Source organism: Neopelma chrysocephalum, unplaced genomic scaffold (assembly GCF_003984885.1).
Source record: "Neopelma chrysocephalum unplaced genomic scaffold, ASM398488v2 Primary Assembly neopelma1_45, whole genome shotgun sequence".
Lineage (NCBI taxonomy): Eukaryota > Metazoa > Chordata > Aves > Passeriformes > Pipridae > Neopelma > Neopelma chrysocephalum.
In genome coordinates this window covers 16,273,285-16,290,830 of record NW_020897704.1, presented here as the reverse complement: position 1 = coordinate 16,290,830, position 17,546 = coordinate 16,273,285, and the positions used below count along the sequence as shown (strand labels likewise).

The 17,546-nt window shown below is 37.5% G+C and overlaps 1 long non-coding RNA gene across 1 annotated transcript; it reads left to right on the top strand.

Moving 5' to 3' along the window:
• Positions 1-1,525: 1,525 nt before the first annotated feature.
• On the top strand, positions 1,526-2,320 carry LOC113965547. Its single transcript, XR_003533566.1, has 3 exons — positions 1,526-1,605; positions 1,925-1,981; positions 2,079-2,320. It is a non-coding gene; the product is annotated as an uncharacterized LOC113965547 (long non-coding RNA).
• Positions 2,321-17,546: the final 15,226 nt, after the last annotated feature.

The following is a 17,546-nucleotide window of genomic DNA, read 5'->3' as shown; positions in this document are numbered from 1 at the left end:
AGTATTTGATATAACTGATAAAATCTAGACATCAAAATCTGTGGTTGGTCACCTGAGACTCTCTCTATAGAGTTACTTAGCAGAGGTACATTTCATCACATCTTAAAATAGATGTCGAAAATAGGTCAAGTGTATCCCACCATGGAAGTCCTTATTTCTGTCTACTGACACTTACAAACTCAGCTTTTGATGTCTGCTGCAGAAATCCGAGCACAAGTGTTTATGCTTTCATTTTCAGATGTGATTAGGAACTTGCAAATAGCACAGAAGTGATTGAACAAACATTCCTGAAGCCTCCAATCCAAATCTGTCCAGCTATTGAAGAGTTGCATTATTTAACAACAAGAATTTTAAAAGAATCAATTTAGGGCTATGATAATTTTATTTTCTCTGACTAGGGATTCCAGTTGCACATGCAGGGGCACAGGTTTATGTATACTGATTGAAAAATTCATGACCAGGAAGTGAAGCCTGGCACGAGAGCTAATGAGGACAAATTTCAGATTTTGTCAGTAGTACAGGAAATGTTAAGTGATGACGAGTTCTGACTGATGTAGTCATGAAAAAAGAAAGCTATAGTAAGGCTTGAGGAGGATGGAATTCTTTAAAGTACTAGGAGGAAAAAAAAGTTATATTTAGAGCAGTTAAGCTGAAGAGAGGGTGTGTTGGTCAGAGAGGGAAAAGCAACTAATTGTTACAGTGGAGAACTCAACAGGATGAAAGAAGATAAAATCACAAGCAAAAGGCCGAGTGATTCTTTCTGTGTCTTTCAGAGTTGCCAATAATTGACAGTTCTTGGATTCAAACCAAAAGCTTTGCTACATTTGATATAAAGATAACCCCAATAGCTTGGAGGGAGTGTCAAGAGTGTATTTTATCTCACTTCATAAAAATGTGTATTTTTAAGTGATTAGTTCATTTCTGTAGAGTAGGAAAGAAAGGTGTGGAAAAATGACTGATTTCCAAATGTGATAAGCAAATAAGGTAGTGTTTAGTTTAGAAGATGTGTCTGACAGCAAACTTTAATTTATATGGCCAAAAGCTGTAGAAAATCTGGGGAAGGGGGAAAGAAATGTTAACAAAAATAGAACGACCATCCTTCTGAGGTATAATTTACCTCCATTAAGGAGACAATACACATTATGCCTTGTTTTGAGCAAGACCTCTGGATGTACAGAGATTAGATCCAGTAGGAATTAAACCATTGCCTCTGGAACACTGCATATTTTCAGATGTGTGACACAGGGTAACGAAAAAATTAGATTTATTCAACTACATGAGAAAGACAGCAGGAGAAAGACAAAAATAGAAATACATATATGTGTTTATTCAATATTCAAAATAATAGCATCAGTACATAGGATACAAGATTGAATTATCATAACTCATTACTGTCTGTCACCTAAGTCAAACTGTTTTCTAAACAATAATAGATATTATTAGGCCACAACCAGTTGTGACATCATAAATTAGTTGATTTACACTGCCTCATGTCTGAAGTAGGATGAGTTCAAATAAGTAGACACACATGAATATGCAATAACTTATCCTATGTACTCAAGTCTTTGAGCCACTGGATCTACACACAATCAGAATCACTTAAAAGTATGGGCATTTCTTTCATGTCTGTGGAAAAAATAATCTTTATTTCCCCTAGCAATGAGTTTGTAAACTGGCTATGACAACTTTCCCATTCCAAATCAACATGATTTTTGAAGATGAGAGTAAAGGAAATTTGTGTTGAGAAAAGGCAGACAGTCCAGTTTCTGAGAAGTTATATTTTATTGCAAGAACAGATTTAGTCCAATGAGACCAAAATCACATACTTCCAAAGTATCACGTGGATCAGAAATTCTGCAGTGTTCATTTCTGGTTTTTTTCTTTTTTTTTTTTTTTCTCCTTATTCACAAAACCTGATGGACAGGGAACCAGGTCTTGAAGTTTCATTAAAACTAACCCTGGTGCAATTGGCCAAAACTGAGTAAGTATTTCACTGAACAGTTGCACCTCTCTTCAAGGAAGACCATCCCTGAAGACAACAAAACCACGAAAAATCATGAAAGATTGATTAAACGCAGACTCTGTTCCAGAAAACTGAGGTTTGGGGCCATTGGAATCCTAACTGTAATTCTAAGAGTTTAGCCTAGCTAAAGGTCTGAGACTTCAACAAATCAGGGATTACAGTCTACCAGATGAATCCCTCTTCCAAGGGAAAGCATGGAAGCTGTGGCTTGACTGTGTTTTATAGGGAAGGAGAAGCCACTTAACCCTCTCTTGGTGTTAGCAAAATGGCCATTGAACTGGAAATGTTTCAAAATAATCTGAGTTCAATAAACCACTCCTGAATTAATGCTGTTAATTGATTTTCCAACAAGTTCTGAACAAAAACACGAAATATTTCAGTTTCTGGGTCTTTCAAATTACGGTAACTGAAAGGAAAATACATTTATAAATTTCTTTCCAATGTAAATTAACCAGGTTAGTGTACACACAAGGGTCTATTTAGAAAGAGAAATGAGAAGGAGTTTTGATTGTTCAACAGCCAACAGACTTATCTGCTCCCAGCAGAGTCTTTTTGGTGTTGAAATACCACTCTAGTGTCTAAATGGAAAGCAAAAAATGATCTGTTTCAAGAAAATTCTGATGTTGGTGTTGGGTACTTATGAAAGGTGGGACTTTTTAAGGAAACATGCAAGCTTCCTATGTGCAATTACGACATGCTATGTTTATTCCTTTAAATCTAGTACAGTTAAACATGAGCGTGCTTGGCAACCTGTAGAAGAATCTACAATAAAAGATGCAATCTGTTCCAGTTACAGTAACCTGCAAATATTTCATAATTCATAACTGCGGAGGCGTTGAATCTATACCTGAACCATTCACATTCTGGAAACACATAAACAACTTCAGTGTCAAGGAGTCTTTTCCCACAAATTTTCATTATGATATTAAAATTCCCACTTGAGGCTTCAGGGCAGGAATGTTAACAGCTCAATTAGAATAAAGCACACACTAGATAGAGTTTATTCTTTTAGACTGACTTGCCAGAAGTAGTTTCACTTTGTATTCTTTCCATAGAGCTTGATGTATCAAATAAAGGTATTAAATTAATGCAGTAAATGAAACTTGATTCTTTGTGTTCCAAACACAGATTTGTGTACAAATGATTGATTCCAATAAATGTATGGCTGTATTTTTCATAATGCAATGACATTTTACATAGTTATCAGCTGCTAATGATGTTTTAAGAAACTGCATTTTTAAAAGTCAGGCTACATGTGCTCATGGAATATATCTGGCAGCCTCAGAGAAATCCTGTCACACTGAACAAGTTATTTTTCTGGGAGTTATCTGATAAGTGGCCTGTATCCCTGCAGAGCTCTAATGTAAATCTTTAAAAAATGTAAGAAAGCCTCAATATGATCAGAATATGGTCCTGGATGTTTTGTAAAGCCAACAAGTCTTCCAGCCAACTGAATATTCCAGCACTGGGAGGGACTCCTCCCTGTGTTTTGGGAGCTCTACAAGTTGTTTCTGAAATTCCAATATAATCACTAGTTTTATACCAGAAATCCCATGGAAGAGGCTTGATTGGAATGCATGCATTTTAGAAAACTGTATGATTTTTTTAAAGACTTCTTTTTGCAGCTCTGTTTAGTGGAATTGACTCCAACCTCAGCCTCACAAGTACACAAATACTTTCCTTTCCAACATGCCAAAATATGGTCACTTGTTCAGCTTCAGAAAGACCATATTCATATTCCTTTTCATGCTGCTTCTCATGCCACATCCACAGGGCTATCCCTTTAACTTTCAAACCATTCCCTGGGCTGCTTATAAATAAGCAAGCTGACATCAATCTTAGAACTTTGACCACTATTAATCATCCCCAGATAGAGCAATTTTACCTCATTTCCTTAAAAGCCCTGGCATGCCCATGTATATCTGTTTCACCTGCACATTTACTTTTTAGCCTTTCGTGATACAGGTTCAAGATGCAGTGTGCCTCCTCTCTTCACACAATGTAGATACTGGGGTATTTTCAAAAAATAGATTTGGCATGGCATTTAGATCAAGATTAATATACTTACATGAAAGACACTTTCATGTGAGGAATTTAATATCCTTTCTTATTTAGTGAGAATATAGCCAACATCATCAATAGAATTTATGAAGCCGTATAGTTCACCTTTAAAGAGGCACAATAAATTCATCTCAGTATCTTAGGCATCTAAATCCATTTGGGATGCTTTAGAGTATTCAAGACACAGAGACAGAACTAGCAGATTTGACACACTATCAATGATCTCCTGAAGCAGCACTTTGGGTTATTTCAAATTACACCGGGGATCTAAATTGAACCTTTAGTCTGAATTCTACATTTCACAAGTAGAGGGTAATCTAGATTATGTAAAGGTATTCTATCATTAAGAAAGAGAGCCAAAATATCTCTGGTAAAAAAATTTGGGAAGTTTGTATTAGTGCTGGCCTACCTGGAGCCCATTAAATATTATCTCTATTCAGATATATATCCACATTTCTTCTTTTCTATAGACACCTTCTTGGGGTTATTCATCCATTCATTTGGTGGTCCACAGTTTGACAAATTCTATATTTCTAAAACTATGCAATTCCTGTGATTAATGCCTGATGCCAAGGCCAAGGAAAAGACAAGTATGTGCCTACACTTCTTAGAATTAATTCCCTCTGAAACACTCAATCTGTGGTGGAGACCCATGGACTAAACCCTGGATCAGTGTTTTTGACAGTTCTCTGTTCCCTGTACTTTTATCTAATGCACCCAACTCTCACATCATACAAACTGTGCGGAACTGGGACTTCTGAGCTGCTGAAACTGAGTCATTAATATGTTAGAGCCAGTATTTCTGTGGATGTTCTTGCTCTTCTTCTGAACATCCTCCTATTCAAACCGCTTGACCCCATGTATACATAAAAGGTACCAGCTGGACAAGTTGCCTGTATCTTTCCTTCCAGAAGAGAACGCTTTCTAAAAGACTGCTAAAAAAGACTAACTCTGATCCAACTGGTGGTTAAACTGGTTCTGATCTAGTAATTGGTCTTCTAAAATACACTTTCTACAGGACTGTAGCCTAAATTTAGCATAGTGAATGTTTTTGTTCAAAGGCCACGCTAGTCAACAATTTCCAGTGCTGGAAAATATTATAAAAGTTACTGGGAACAGCAGGCTGTCTGTTTTTTCCAAGAGCATTAGAAATTACCAGCTCTGAAATGAGACCCAGGCTCCCAGCTTGACTGGAAAAGAAAAAGAACCACCTATTTCTCCAGTACAGATCTTGAATTAATTCTGGCTTCTGGTTGGAAACATAATTCCTTTTCCTTTCATTTTTATGCTCTTGAAAGTTTTTTTTGATTAAAAATGGGAGGTGACGAGACGATAATGCCAACTTTGTACTACTTGTTTCTTGAGAACAAGAAAACTGGTTCCCTGATGGAGACCTCATGGAAAAGTTCTGTAAGTCTGAGAGGGGAGAGGGAGTGAAGGAGAGAGGAAAAGGGGAGAAGAGGAGGAGAAAATAGGAGAATAGTAGAAAGAGGAGATGAAAACAGAAAATTACAAAATGGACTGTAAAATTGTTGGGTTGCTGCTTCCAGGATTTTGTCCTTGCTGAGCTGGTGTTCATTCTGCACACTAAGGAAGGAGCAAGTTTGGGAAGACAAATAGAGGCAGAAATAGTCTATGGTCTAACCTGTCACAGTAGGTTTCTGTGCTGCTGTAGGGAGTCAATTTTACAGCAAAGATGATACAAGTCTGGAGACAGGCTTAAGCATGGAATAAGGGTGAACTCCAAAAGTCCCAGGTTTCTAAAGAAAAATGAGTGGTAATAGGTTGTGTAAAGTGTTGAAGAATGTCTGCATTAGAGAATTTGGCTATGCTGTTATGGTGCATACATATACAACTGTTTCGTCTTCACTGAGTGATGCTAATTGAAGTGCCTTGCTCTGATTGTTAATACTCTTCAGAAATGAAGGTGACAATATTTCAGTGAAAGCTTATGGGATTCATCTCTGTACAAATACCAATAGTTAGCTATCTCAGAGGCTTTAAGTAAATTTTAATATTTGCATAATTGCAGACAAACATAGCACTAAATAGTAAACTTTGAGGTATTCTGAAAAAGCTTCTTAAAAACCCCAACCTCAGAACAAACAAAAAAGTAATAAAAATCCTGTATGAGAATTGTTTCATTTTAGTTTATTCCTGCCTTTAATAGTTTAAAGAAGAATATTTTATTTTAGGAACATGTTTTAAGAATAAATCTCTGTACAAGTCAGCACTGGAGTAGTTGCTTAATTTCCATGGGCACCTCTGGGACCTAAACACATGATCCATATTAGACAGATGCTTAAGTGCTTTCCTGAATAGGACTCTGACACAGTGACCCAGCCCCAAAAGTGTATTAATGTATTATTTGCAGCCTCTATAATATGCCAGTAAACCAGAAATAAAATGGCTGCTTGTGCCAAAAACATCTCATGATATGTAGCTTGCAGAATGGTACATTGTAGGTTTACTACTGTAACTCATTTTTATCACTGCAATTCAGCTGATTTCCTGAGAGAAAAGGTAAACAGGATAGAAGAATCAGCACTCTGTGATTCCTCTGTACCTAAAGAGATTTAGTCTCAAATAAGCTTAGAAGCATTCCTTTTGCATTCTGAGAGACAGCAAGCAACTAGAAGAAAGGCCATGTTATTCCCAGGGCTCTCAAACAGTAGGGAAATAAAAGAATTCCTAAGACATAGATTGAAACTTTCTCAGCATTCAGCAGAAAATCCTCAAATGTAAGTGAAAGACTCCGAAAGAATAAATTCATTCAGCAGCTCCTCAGTATACCAGTTGAGAAATACCCTCCCATGTGACAACTGGGATAAGACAGATTTTGTTTCCTTATTTTTATCAACTTACATTGTAGGAGTTTCCAATTTTATAATTAGGTACCTTACCCTTTTTCTCTAGCTGGAATATCATTTGTCTTCCTATTGACTCCAGAATTCAAACTGATTAGATAAATCTGGAGGAGTACATAACACATGTTCAAGCAAAGGACCCAAATAAATCAGTGTTGCGAGTTCATTAGAGGGTCTATAGTTTGGGAGGAATTAGGGGACTGAAAGAGATGGTGTGCTTCTTGCTAAATTCCAGGGCTTGGTTAAAGGTCTAAAGGAAACAGAAATTGCTCCTAGATGGTAGTAGGCAATTTATGACTTAGAACTACACTATCTCAGGAAAATAAATCTTGAACTTCTCTTTGCATTGAAAAGTGCTAAAGCTGGAAGACTAGGATGGGAAAAAAGTGACATCTGGAGCTGGAGAAGGTAGGTGAAGATGTGCAGGAGATGAATTCAAAAAGGTGAGGTCCATTCTATGTAAATGGATGCAGTGGCTGAAGGAGCTCAGAGCACGGAGGAACTCTAGTTGGGGAACCAAAATTCAGGGAGGTGTCTTGATGTGGGAATTCCACATGGAAGATGGATCCCCTTTGAGAAGGTGGAACATGGAGCATACACCATAGAATAAGATAAATCTAGAGATTACGATGAAAAATATTATCTCCAGCAGGCAGGTGTCATTGTTGTAAACCTTCAGTAAAGTAGAAGGGGGGCAGAAGTAATTTGTGGTCATACAGGTTTGCAGCCAGGAAGATGAGGCGAATTCAGGATACACTTCCATAGTGTCTCATCAATGCATTTTTATAAAACTCCTTCAACTACCTTGATTTAAGGAAGCAATAAATTTACTCTATGTTGTAGCAGTGAACTAGTCTGTTGCATTCATTCTGCAATCCTGATAAGCTATGACAGTAGTAACAGCATGAGAATTACTTCAGAATTACTTCAGGTCATCTACTCACAGATGATGAAATGTCACTTCAAAGAGTCAACTACACATATTTCCGTGAAAACCAATTCAGAAAAAATGTAGTGAACAAGAGATTGTAAAGGTCTGGAAAGTATTACCAAGAAAAGTGGGTATGCCAGAGAGTAGTGAAGGCCATCTACTTCCTGTGGGACAGAGGAGACTCCTCAGGGTGAAACATCTCATACAGGGCCAGTCTCCCTCAACCAGAAGCAGAGCAGGCCAGGGGGCAGGTGGAGCAGCCCCCAACCTGGACATCAGGCACCTCCATGGGAATGGGGACAGGATGGAGCCAGCCTGGGACATCCAAATCAAGGAGGAGGATCAGAGTCAGCTGGAGACAGCAATGGTCATGGGAGGCAATGGGGATGGAGCAGTGTTATTGACTCCTGATTCCCAAGTCCCATGAATACAGTGATGTGTAGCTATGCTGACGTGCACTGAGGAACAAAAACTCCCCAACTGTGAATTTCAAATTTTAAGTGTTGAAGAGGTTTTAAATAACAATGTTTAAATTACTCTGTTTAAATTGATTGCCACAGTTTATGAATTGAACCTTAATTTTGGTACAATGATTGAATTGTAAGCTAAGTGATGAAAGACATACATGGCTGTTTCCAATGTTGCTGCCAAGTAGTCAATCACCATTCACATTTTATTAATACTTGTTACTTTTTCTAAAAGGTCTATACCATGTATTTGCTCTGACTTGATTGATATTTTAATTTTTTTATGGAAACTGATTTTATTTTATATTGCTAAGATGGGCCTGCAGATAAACTTTCTAAATCCTCTTATCTTCATTGAAATTACCCCAAAGAAATGGGGGAAGTGGGCTTGATTCCCACCTTGCCCAAAACAGCCATAGAGACTTGGCTTTGGTGGAGATTATCTTCTCTTGGAGGACTTACTGCTTTGAATTCCTGGGTTGATACAGATCTGAAATCATCATCCACCTCTCTCTTTTTTATCTTCAAAAGAATAAACAAAATTCCACACAACCATTTAAATGAGCTTAAAGTGCAACGTGTTAAAATGTTTCCCACAGAAAACTTATTGAGGAAAATCTGTTCTGCCATTCATGCATGTCCAAATCCATGGTTTGCATTGTTCTTTTTTTCAAATAAAAGTCCTGGTAGGAGATATTAAAACAAAAACCAAGGATTCTCAACTAATCAACCAATCAACCAAAACCAAAACCAAAACCAAAACCAAAACCAAAACCACAAAAAAACCCAACAAAAAAAAAAACGCAAAAAAAACCCAAAAAACCCAAACACCAAATGAACCAACCAACACCCCAAAACCAACAAAAAGTTCTGGTTTGATTGCACTTGTAATCTATTTGAATGTCTAATGCATCACTATTGTGTTGCTTTGTGATGCAAAAACCATTTTTATTTCTGGATGTTCTTTCATCCACTAATGGACTTTCTAATCAACATAAAAAATTTCCTACTTTGCTACCTTGCTATGAAGTGTGACAAAGATCCTATTTACATTGGGGTGGCACAGAACAAAATTTCAAATATTGCAGAAGAAGGTTGTGAATGTCCATGATGTCTAATATTCAATGTAATGTTAGGTTGCCTAGTATAATGTGGGATGGAAGATGCCTCATATAAAAAAAAGGCAATCCACACCCATTGTCTCAGTGCATTCACTTACAAAAGCAGATCTGGTCTCCTAGGTAACATCCCAGGCAGACACAGGCATTACCTGTGCCTGAAAGTAGGAGCAAATGAGTTTCTTTCTTACTTCATTTGGCATTGCTTTGTCTTTCCTCATAAGCCAGACTCAGTATCAAGTGTATAATAACCATTTGGAGGTGAAAAATAATAGAACAACACAATGCATTTCTTGACTAAGATGCTTATTCTAAGGCAGAGCTCTTTTAGAACATGGAGCTTGGCGTGCAATGTCTGTATTCAGGCAAGAACTGTGAGCTGGGTGGTGATAAGACGCTTCCTGCAACCCAGACTTTTTCTCTTTTAATCTGTCAAATGTTATTTGTCCATTTCCCTGCATGATTGTGATCCTTAATCACTTAGGACAATGCTCATATAATCATCAGTGAAAAGGTTAAGGGTCTTAATGTGCCCCAAGCTCTTTAAAAGCCTTGGAAAAGAAGTTCAGTGACTGAACAATACTATCTTATAGGCTAAAGAGATTTTTTTTCTGCTTAATGCATATAACTAGATGTGCTTTTACTGTAATGAGCAGAAGTAACCCAAAGGGTCATTGATAATATTCTGCATTTATAGAACCATTTAGAAATACTCCTATATCTTCATGACATCCATGTGGAGGAGTTTTACAATCCTTTTCTTTCATCAAGTTAGCCTGATGATGCTTTTGGAACATCGGTAGAACTTGGAGCAATAGTCAGGGATTTGGATGTATGTGGCTGGGCTGTTTCATGTTCTTCAGAATTAATAAAACCTTTACCTACTTTAGGGAGACTTTTGCAGTTCCATAGATAGAAAATAATGGATATAGATAAAAGAACTCTGAGACTGAAGCGATTCAAGGAACTTATTCTCTTCTGCCCAATTATGAAAGCAATCATGACCTACCTAACTGATATTTCAGTTCTAGGTTTAGTAGCATTGACATCTCACACTCTCTTTGTGTTTCTACTTAAAAAAATCTGATGGCCTACGACTGTTGTAGCAGACATTTTAATGGGTCACAGAACTTTTTTCTCTGAAGGGCCAACTTAGATACAACGCACACCCTAAATTAAATAGTTCCAGTAACAGGATCAGTGTAGCCAACTTGGCTTCACATTGATATAAGTTAGCCTAACACACTGAGTAAATCCTCAGGGGGCTGGTGTTAAGATACCAGAGATACTCTACCATTGACATCCAAAATACTTCCAGAAAGTAGTCATACATTTCTGCTTCAACATAGGCATATCTGAGGGAGAAAGGGGCTCAAGACCGAGTCATGTGGTTGTGGAGGCCTGTGAAGCTTTTGTATGCATTGTGTATAAAAAGAGTATTTCAGGGCCTGGGATGTCCAATTGGCAGTTCTTCAAGAATGTGAAAAGCAGGCTTAAATGAAAAATTCAGTGTTCTGAAATAGCTGATTTTTTCAAATAATAAGAGACAAAACACTTCCCTCCTTTACTGAAAGCTAAACCTTGGTCCAATAAAATAATTCTAAAAGCAACAAAATCTCTTTTTTTTCCATGTGATGTGATCAAGTGTATTTGTCATGGGTAGTTTGGAAAATGCATGTGTCTGACTGTGCATTCATCACAAGATTTGTACATTGTAAAGGCCCAGTAAAAGCTCTGAAAACAGATCCCTGCTCATTATAACTAGAGCATGGAACAGACTGATATCTGAGCAGCAAGCTAACAAATGACCCATCACGGAGGTTATTTAAATGTTTAGAATAAAAATGGTAATGCCTCTTCAGGTACTGCCAATGGCAACTCAGGAGCTTGAATACTCTGCTGTAAAGACAAAATGCTACACAATTTAGGGAGAAAAGCCCAAACTATTATGTCCTATGAAGGTCACATTAATTGAAATCTATGTATAAGCCATTTAACTGGAACACCTTGATTTTTCCTTTTCTACAGTTAGAGGTTATCATTACCCAAATGTTTTACACAATAACATTCTTACAGTTTCTCTTTTATGAATGAGAATATAACCTACTTTCTGTATGTCCTAATGGCTATTAGAGTTCTCTATTTTTCTTTACCTTTAGCTTAGTATTTTAAAATATTAAGCACTGGCAACCCAGTCATTCTCAGGACCCCAAATTCAGTCACAGTAAAATCAGTACTTTCATAATCTACACTGTGAATGAAAAAAAAATAAAATTAGTGGTTTTATGGAGTATCAAGTGTGAGGGGTTTTCATTGGAGATGAGAGAGCCTGAATTCTAGACTGGAGGTGACAAGATTTACCTTGTTCACCTCACATACATAGTGGGATTCTACAGGTACTGCAGTCTAGACTTCTGTGCAGTGACATGTCCAGAAGGTGATTCAAGTCACCCATTACAATCTCAGAATTACAGAATCACAGGATGTGTCAGGTTGGAAGGGACCACAGTGGGCCATCTGGTCCAACCTCCTTGCTCAAGCAGAGTCCTCCTAGAGCATGTGACACAGGATCGAGTCCAGATGGTTCCAGAATATTTCCAGTGAGGGAGACTCCACAACCTCTTTGGGCAACTGGTTCCAGTGCGTGGTCATCACACAGAGAGGTAATATCATCTATTGGGTACAGTCTGTTAAACATAAAGTGAGATCAGGCTGACTCTTCTGAATACACATGTCAGACTACAGCTAGTTGGATGCATATTTACAGGGTTGCTCATAAAAATTCCTGTAAACTGAATAACATTAGAAGTATCTTTAAAACATAAAGGAAGACAATTTTTCCATTATGATTCCCTGAGTGTGAAGGTTCTGGAAAATTTCAATTATTGGACTTTACTATGAAATATTTTCTATTCACAGAGAAATGAGCAGGATTAATTAATACTGACACCTGAAAGACTTGGAGATCTAAGTATCGCTATAGAAACACATCATCTGAAACACATCATCTTACTATATATCCCCAGAGTAAATCAATGTTCCTTATCAGTCACTGGATAAGAAATTCCACTGTCCAGGACTTGTTTTTCTTAAATTAAGATTGTTTCATATGGTCCTCAGAAATCTAGCAGAGCAAACCAACCTAATAGCTTTGTGTTTCATTTGCCTGAAACAACTATTCTCGTCTTTTCATTTGGGGAATTTTTTCACTCAGTGGTGATGACTAGAGTTTGGATAATGCTTTTCTGTCTGGTCAATCTTAAGTTTTGTTATCTGATACATGGAAAAAACTCCATACAACCCAATCTAAGATAAGCAAGACAAAACAAAACCTGGGTAAAATGGAAACAAACAAATGGGAATTGGAGAAGCATTGCGTGGGATGTAGAGCATCAGCAGGCTTGCTCTGCTGAACAACATTTCAGCTACAGAGTTGAGAGCTTTAGACAATTTCTTTTTTCCCATCTATAATTCTGTGTTAATTTTTATATCATGGACATAAATACAACTGCTGCTAAAACACATAAAAATTTATTCCCATAAAGCTGGATTTGTTGCAGTAAACAACACTTTTACTTTGTACAAGTAGAAAAACTCAGAACAGTTATATAGTACAATAACTAGAAACAGTTCTTTAGCAGAAAAGTTTGCTCTGTAACTAGACTGTATAAGGGCATAAGTGATGGAGTTTCAGTAAAGCAAAGAATTTTCATGGGAAACGTGGCTGTACAGTAGGGTTATAGCTAATATTAGAATAATTTAAACTTAAGTCACATTCTTTCTTGCAATTAGATAAAGTGATTTCAGGCCATTCTGACTTGTAGTCTTTAAGACTACTAAATCCTGAGCAAAGGTTTATACTTTTAGATCAGTCTTTACACTGGTGATGACCCATTCAGGGAAACTACTAAATTAGCCTTCTTCATCACGTTAGAGACAGCACAACGTTCTCTTTCATTTTTTCCCAGATCTTGTCCTTCTCCTAGGCTTAATTCATAGCCCTGTGTATGAGGTCCAGCACCTAACTGTAGTCAGTCACTGATCACAACGTTTGCCTTTTTTTATGAGCAGTCTCTCAGCTGTCATTTGCCACATTTCACTTTTCACATTTACTTTTTAATTGGAATGTCAAATTATTATCTTGATATTATCCTTTTACTTTTACTTATATTATTTAGGCAAACTAGAGAAGAAAATATATACCATAGTAAGAAGAAATTAATTTTAAAAGGAACTAATGGACAAATTTTCTGAACGGAAATCACAGAAGTTTCCTTACTGTTACTTCCATGACCTAAATCAGAATGGTGTTGTGCCATACAACCTGAAATAAAAACACAGATTTTCACTTTGAAATTAAAAATTGGGAGGAAACAAGAACTGTTAACAACTAGGCAGTTAGTAATTTGTAGGACTTGGGTCTAAATTTGGACCCCTAAATTTAGGAGTCTGTGACGTAAATATCTTCAGGTGAGTGAGAGACGTTGTTCTGTCTCTCATAGAAGTCAATGGAAAGCAGCACCTGGTTTAGTCTTACTAGATGTCCGGTGGCATCCGAGGTACCTTATGGCAGCTGCTTGGCCTCCCTCTGCCAATTGAGAAGGACATGGCTCTCCTGTGAGTGTTTTGATGCATCTTTCAGTCCTGTGCAACAGTCTCAGACTCCCTAAGGCATTTCAACTGGTGTCAGACACCTTCATTTGGATAAATTAGTTGAATACAGTAGAAGCTAGAGATCACAGTTGTCCAAAAGCCAGGTTGCCTAAACTAATCTAATCTAATGCCATTTGAAATATATCATAGTATCTCACCTGGGCACCAGCTATCACTCTGTCTGAGCATACATCTCCCTGTTGTTCTGTATTATCTGATAAACAGCTTGTCTTGCATGGCATTGGATGCACATATCATGCATAGATGTCTACTCTCAGAGGAGCTGAATGGCTTTTCCATATGCTGTTGATGGTGTTTTATCAAAATCTCTGTTTATAATTATGAGATCTTAGACACCTACTGGATAACTAAAAGTCTGCATGTATATTCCTAAATTTACACACATTTTAGACAATCTAAATCTGAACTGTCATTAATTTTTATTTATGACAGTCCTTTGATAGATCTAAATAGCCCTGTAGAGGGACATGCTTTCCACTTAACCAGATTCAAACATACAGACTCAGGAAAACAGCTGGGAGTGTCTAGTGTACGGATGTAAGTCAGCAGTGGACAACAGTAGCTGGTAGCACTCCACACTGATACCCAAGAGACCAGCTGACCTGTGGTTTTGGCTTTGTGCTTCACAGTCCAAAAACATTCCTGAGTGTGCTCAGTCCCAAAATGTTATATTTTGCTGCCTAATGACCTTGGTTAGACAGCAGTTCCAAATGGAGTGCTGTCCAGGTCACCTGATGGGAGGCTGGTCTTAGTTTGGTGGAAGTAATATCAGGTGGGGAGAGATCCTTTTGGAAACAAAATGGTCCAGCACAATTTTTGCATTAATGCAACATGTGTTCTTAGTTTCATTTGCATGAAACCTTTTCTGCTCATGTGCATTTATGCAATTGAAGAGAAAAGGTAACATTATATAAAAGTACACAATGCAACTTTTGGAAAGCAAAGTGTGTATTTGGGAGACAACTGTTCACATCAAGGCATGGTTAAATTTTTTTTAACACTAGGGCAACTCAATAAATCCACTGAAGAATTTTATTCTTGTAACTGAAAAGCATTTATCCCTTGCTGTCTCATTTTTACAGCTGCATTGGGCACAGTGTGTTTATTTTCTTCCTGACGCTGGATTTTTTTTCGGAAATGCTTGACGTGATTTCAGTTTACTGTGTGCCTCTTTCTGTCTGCTTTGCAATAGTACTTGATATTTCCAGGTATGTACTTCTGGTGTTTGAAACCTGAAGCATAAAATAAACCTCCAAAAAATAAAAACCCCAAAACCAACAGCAGAACACATTCAGAGTGAAGGAAACCTAAGTACGGAGGAACTCTCTGTTGGAATCTAGTGGTGAAGATGGGAGCTAAATTAAAGGGTCTGAGGAGAAAGCTTGAATCACGTTCAGTTTGGATTTTTCTTCACTAAAGTGTTTGGGAACATTTCTGTTTACGTTAGCTTGTTGTAACCTGGAAGAAATTATAGCTGTAATAATAATCATCTGTGAAAGTCTGAACAAACTAATTATGTTTAGGCATGCCTGGGCTGAGGTGTTACCCTAATTTAGGGCAACATTTTGTGGCTTAGAGGTGCAATAGTCACAAACCATAAGGAAATATTGAAGAGACTATTAAGTCTCCTCCTAGCAGGAAGAACTGTGTGTGGTCCTTCATCCTACATGTACTCTCCTACATGTACAGTAAAATGCAGAAATCATTGGAAAATAAAGATGATTAGTGGAGCAAGAGTAGCTCAGCACAGTGAATGGCAGCTCACATTTCTGGGTCAGCTGGAACTTAGATGTGTCCTTACTATATTTCATGACTGCTGTCAAAACCTTGGAAATTGCAAATCGTGAATGGAGCATTAATATAGAATGTCTGGGAAGCAGCCAGTTGCCCACGCAGTTGCTTCCCAAGAAATTAAAGGAGAAGACTTAAAATGTTTTCGGAAGTACTTTGGGCAAAGAACAACTTCTTATTGTATATTATGCTATTTTTTATTACTCCACATTTCTAAGTCCACCTTCAGAAAACAGTGTATTTGTCTCCTTGATTGTAGGAGCACCTAGATAGTTCACTATAATTTTACCAAGATCCTCAGTTGGGGATATAATCTGTTTTTATTAATGATCCTAGAAACTTAACCTGGCCTATAAAACTGTCTGGAGGAAGGATTACACATATATAACTTTATTTACTCTTTTCAACTCTACCTGGCAAACATTTCACAACTGCACAGTGCATTTCAGTGGAAAGCAATCATTATACTGCACATGGCTAAGAAGAGGGTCTCCATGCAGAGGGACGTGCATGGAGTTGTTTTAAATTCACCAATCTTCAGTGAGCAACACTGATTAATCCTGATAAGTATGTGATTCTTGAAAACTGTGGTCATAGCATTGCAGATCTGGGATGGAAAACTTGGCATCACATTTCTATTTAGAGTGGCAGATTCACATCTCCAGTTGCCATATGTTTTGCATACCTTAAAAACAACAACTGACTTACCTAACCTGGCAAGAATAAAGCAAAACAAAACAATTACCCTCCTCCAACACTCTTGTGAAATGGAGGGATATTAGAAACAAGCCAGTATGGCCTTTGTATCTGTCGTATCTTGCTGACTATTTTGCATTCCTCTGCTATTGCAGCAATTTCTAAGCATGAAACTTCCTTTTCAGTGGTGTGTGTGGTGGGAAGCTACAAATTAGACCTATAGACAAATACAAATCTGGGGCAATATGTTAGTGTGGATGAGACAATTTCTCTATTCACAGAAAAAGGAGTCGTCTTCACTAGAGCTATCAGTGACTCCCCTATCCCACCCAAAATACTAGATAATGGTCTGTAGAAACTAACAGAAGTATCATTTATAGATCTCTTTTACTTCCATATTTTAAAAAATTTCTTCAACACAAGTATGGTCCAGTGGGTATTTGGGGATTTAACTGAAATATGGTCATTTCCCTCACATTCTGATAAAACCATGTACAACTGAGCATGATCTTTTTGCAACTTGTAAAACAAAAATGTCTTAAGAAGAAAAATTCTGCTCTAAGGAGTTAAATCTCTGAGCCCATACTTTGTTCCTACTCTGTGTGACACTTTAAGCTGTCTTTTTAGTTTCCCTCTCATTTTAAAATTCTCTTGCAAGTGGGGAGATGGTGCTGTCATGATTAAACGCAGATTTTAGTAGCTTGCTGTATTAACAATGTTTCTGTTTCTGCCAAATGTTGTTGTTGCTTCAGGATTCTTTAGCGTGTACCAAGAGTTGGCACATCTTCCTGAATTTGTTCTGGCACTTTTCAGTCCCCACAGTGTAGCAGCACAGGCATTAGAAGAGTAATCCAGCAAAACGCCCCAGGGACAGAAATGCCAACCAACCAAAGCCTGACTTGAGTATTGCAGCCAGGA